Genomic DNA, 5267 nt, shown 5'->3' on the forward strand with positions numbered 1-5267 from the left:
AGCAACTTGTCTGTTCCCCTTCCCCAGTTTCCCAACACTGTAACTTGATTTGACATTAACATCAACACCACTGGTCTTGGTTTTAAAACTTGTTATTATTATTATTTTTTAAAGATTTTATTGGGGAATTGGGGGAGGGGAACAGTGATTTTTGTGGACCAGTACTAAGATAGAAAGCCCTTTCTACCTGTCATAGTGCTGTTTCCAAGGGAGAATGTTTCTGAGCTATAATTTAGGGTACCAGGAATACATCACCTATACCCCCAAACTGCACCCCAACTCCGCAAGAATGGCCTGACTCCAAGCTTGGTAGTCATTCAGAATTGAGAAGAAGAATGTTTCGTTGTAACTGCTTGTTACGTGTCAACAACAATAAAAGGGTTGTAGAAGTGTGTGATACAATGACCACTTCCCAGACTTTGCTCAATGCCAAATGGCTGGTGCCTTGAACACAGTAAGTGAATTTAATTTTCCAGATAAACCTGTTTTTCAAATATTCAGTGACTTCCCCCTCAAGCCGCATAAATGCTGACCGCTGTGAGTAGGGTTCGTTTGGCACGGGATGGGCATTCTAAAGGAGAGCACATACAGGCCTCCTCAGAAAGTCATCCTAGCTGCCTCTGTCCCTCCCACCCAAAGGTGAGCTCTTCTAGGTAAATTCTTATTTATCTCAACTTTGTGGGTTTGGATCTATGGTGGGAGAATGTAATGCAGGTGCTTGGTGGGGAGGGGTGGGGAGTGGGGTGACAAATGCTCATCCTATCAGCTTCCTGGCTGAGATGGTGGCTGACTCCTGTCTGGCATCTGTGAAACATGTCGGCCTTCCTGACAGCTGATGCTGTGGCTTATTTGCACACAGGCCTTATTGCCGTGAATGTGCTGACAAGGGCAAAATGTTTGATTCTGTGCATAAGGCATTGTTAGAAATAACAGCATTTGAGGCAATATGGACAATGTCCATATTGCCTAAAGCAATATATAGATTCAATGCAATTCCCATCAAACTACCTAGGGCATTTTTCTCAGAAATAGAAAATATAATCCAAAAANTTTACCCCATTCTTCCTTCTCCTTCATTCTTGCTCCTTGGGAGCAAAGAAGTTTTTCCTACACTCTCTTTTCTAAAGCATGTGGACTAAGACTCTAGATAATGCCAAATTCTTTACCATGTGGTTGTACCAATTTTAACTTCCACCAGCAGTGAATGAAAGTTCATTTAGTGTTCTACATCCTCTTCAACACTCGGTATTACCCAACTTTTAAATTTTCTGCCAATCCGGAGAGTGTGAAATGCCATCTTTTTGTGGTTTTAATTTGCATTTTGGTGATCATCAATGAGGGGAGCATCCTGCTTATGTTTATAGACTGACTTGTTGTTGAAGATATTCTACTACACTGCACCATCTGTCTTTCAACCTTGGCATATTAACCATTTAGTATTGTTACAGTAGAAATTTGGCCTAGGAAGATTAACAATAGAGCTGTTTTGAATTTTCTGCACATAAGTATTTAAGCAGAAGAAAGTTTGCTATTAAAAGCAAAAAAGGAGATTTCTGACTCTAAAAATTATGAAGTAATAGGAACCAGATTTACCCTCTCACTTAAAGGAAACTGAAAACAAGCTAAATATATGAAACAACAGTTTTCAAACATTAGATATCAGTCAACTTGTGACAGAGGTCCTAAGAGATGGGAATCAAATGAGGTGAGCCCTTTGGTTGTTCCAGACCACAGCACAAGGAGGAGGAATCTAGACTGAGCCTGGAAATCTGCCCAGATTGAGATGTTGTTGGGAGTCTGGGAAGAACACAGTCTGTACACCTAAAATTATAAACTGATGCTGAGACAAATTAAAATGAAAGATACACTGTGTTATCGCACTTTTCCTGAAATTGATCTCTGTATTCTATGCAGTACCAATCAAAACCCTAAGTCTTTTTTTTGTAGAAATTGAGAAGCTTTTTCTAAAATATATGAAAATGCAAAGTACCTAGAATAGCCAAAACAGTCTTGTAAAAAAGATGGAGGGCTCACAGCACCTGATTGTCAGACTTATAAAGCTACAGTTATCGAGATAGCCTGGCATTGGTGAAAAGATGAAAAGATGGTAAAAAGAACAAAATAGAGTCTAGAAATAGGATCTCACATATATGATCAATTGATTTTCAACAAAAATGCAAAATAATTTCAATGGAAAAAGTAGTCTTTCAACAAATGGTCCTGTAATACACAGTTCAGTACATGTTAAAAAAATAATAACAAATCTTGATTCATATCTCACACCATTTACAAAAATTAATTCAAACTGGATCATAGACCTAAATGTAAAGTCTAGATATATAAAACTTGCCTAGATATATAAAACCTCTGTAAGAACACACAGGAGAAAAATCATTGTGACTTTGTGTTAGGTAAAGATTGCATAGATATAGCACCAAAAAGCTCAATCTATAAAGGAAAAACATTGATAAATTGGACTTTATCAAAATTAAGAGCTTCTGGTCTTCGAAAGACATTGTTAAGAAAATGAAAAGATAAGCCACAGGCTGAGAGAAAATGTTTGTTAATCACATATCTGATAAAGAACTTTTGTCATATATATATATATATATATATATATATGAACTCTCAAATGCAATAATATGAAAACAAACAATCCAATAAAAAATTGGCAAAAGATTTTGATATTTTCATAAAAAAAGATACACAGATGGCAACTGAGCACATAAAAAATGTTCAACATCATTAGTCATTAATGAAATGCAAATTAAAACCTCTCTAAGACACTACTACACACCAATTAGAATTGCTAGAATTGAAAACCTCGTCACACCAAGTATCATTGAGAATGCAGAGTAATTGAATTCTCATTCATGGATGGGGGGGTCATAAAATGATACAGTGACTTTAGAAAACAGGTTACAGTTTCTTAATAAGCTAAGCATATTTACCGTACAACCCAGTCGTTTTATTGGTAGGTATTACTACAGGAGAAAAGAAAGCATGTGTCCACACAAAGATTTGTATGTGAGTGCTTGTAGCAGCTTTACTTATAATAGCTCCAACTGGAGACAAGCCAAATAACCACTCACAGGTGACTGGACAAACAATGGAACACCACCAACCAATACAAACGCATGACCTAGTGACACACTCAACAACATGGGTGAATCTCAAAATAATTACTATGCTGAGTGAAAGAAATACAACAAAAAAACCCCAAAACAAAACAAAAAAAAATGGTTCATGCTGTAGGATTCCTTTTATATAAAATTATCAAAAAAGCAGACTAATCTGGAATGATAGGAAGCAGATCAATGCACAGAAGAAATCACACACTTTAAATGTGTGCAGTTTGGGCCAGTCGAGTGGCTCAGTTGGTTAAGAGCTCGCTCAAAAGTTTGAGCTCTGAGCAACAGCGGTACGATGCCCTGCCCAAGCTGAGCAGCCACTGAGCTGCCAACAGGTGGCAGGATGGCTCAGCTAAAAAAAAGATTAAAAAAAAAAAATGTGTGCAGTTTATTGTATGTCCATTATATCTCAATTAGTAAAAATAGCAAAGGCAAAATAAAAATGGAGACTATTTCCACTCAATATTTTTAAACGTATGGTTGTTTAAATAGAAAAAAAATATTTGTTTAAGAGCCCAGATTTCTCTGTTAATCATGATTGATCCTCACAAGAGTGACTAGAAACCCAGAATGATATGGGTTATTCCATTATTCACTCTCTAAGCCACATTTTCCTACCCATAAAACAGAATAACAACACCAACCTACAGGATTATCTGGGTGACCCAGATATAATCAAAAGGTACTTATAAAGGAAAGAAGGAGGCAGGAGGATCAGAGAAGAAGTGACAATGAAGCAGAGGTTGGAGTGATGCAATTGCTGGCTTTGAAGATGCAGGAAGGGCCCATGAGCCAAGGAATGCAGGCAGCCTCTAGAAGCTGGAAAAGGCAAGGAAACAGATTCTCTCCTAGGGCCTCCAGAAGGAAGCAATTCTGCCAACTCCTTGAATTTAGCCCAGTGAAACCCATTTCAGATTTCTGTCCTGAGAACTGTAAGATAAATTTGTGTTGTTTAAGCCATTAAGTTTGTAGTATCTTGTTACAGCAGCAAGAAGAAACTAATACATAACCTATCCATAAACCCCTCACTTCCTCAAAGACCACCATTACAGGTCAGTTCTCTACCAGAATGACTGTTCCAATTCCTACACATCTCACAGGAACCATATTAATTTGTTCAGGTATCTTTGTAGCTCTCCACGCAACCTGCTCTCCAAGCATTGCACAATCTTCTTTACAAGTGAAGCTCAGATATGGGCAGAGCACATGCCCTTATGGGTCTGATCAGTGCTGGGAATAATGGACCATCTCTTCCACCATCCCATTCAAGGCAGCATCACCCTTCAGGATCCTGATTACCAGAGGGATAAACGCTTCAGCTTTTCCCTCTTGGGAAGGCTACTATTTTGAATTTCTAAGCTCTTCTCACTGTCTTCTATTCTTTTCAAAGATTTAAATCCTTTGCTCTCAGTTGCAAATTAATACAGTAATTAACATCACCTTCTTCATTTCCCAGCCTTTCACCATCTATGCCATTTTTTTTCCCAGCACTTTTTGGTAAGAATCATAACCATGTAGATCACAGAATGTGATCCATTATAAATATGAAATGCATATCAGGCAATGATGGAAATAACATCATCTATTTATTACAAAGGGGAAACCTCAGTGGGTCTCAAGATTGCATCTCTTTGGGGTTGAAACTGTAGTCTTCTAAGGCCTCCTGCTGAAGCTGACCACCCTCTGGTGGTCACACCATCTGGGTGTGATTCAAGTTATCAGTATAATCAATGTTCTAAAAATAAGTTAGAAATAATAATGTTTGGGGGCCAGCCGAGTACCGTGTTGGTTAGGAGTTGGTTTGGGACACCAGCTCTGAGCCGCAGGGCCATGGTTTGGATCCCACATGAGGGCCAGTGACACTGTACCCTCTGCAGCTAAGATGGTGAACAACAGCTCGACCTGGAGCTGGGCCGCGATGAGTCGCTGTTGACGGCGTAGGCTGTAGTGGGGCTGGCCAGCAGTGGGCGTGATCTTTCATGAGCTGCTGTGAGCCACCGTGAGCGGCCATCCAATGGCCAGCAAGTGGCTCCCTCAGCTTGGAAGAGCACAATGATAATACCAACATGGGCCAGTGAAGCGACGTCCTCCACAACTAGACTGAAGAACAAAAGGACAGCAACTTGTCTGTTCCCC

Source organism: Hipposideros armiger, unplaced genomic scaffold (assembly GCF_001890085.2).
Source record: "Hipposideros armiger isolate ML-2016 unplaced genomic scaffold, ASM189008v1 scaffold_160, whole genome shotgun sequence".
Classification (NCBI taxonomy): Eukaryota; Metazoa; Chordata; class Mammalia; order Chiroptera; family Hipposideridae; genus Hipposideros; species Hipposideros armiger.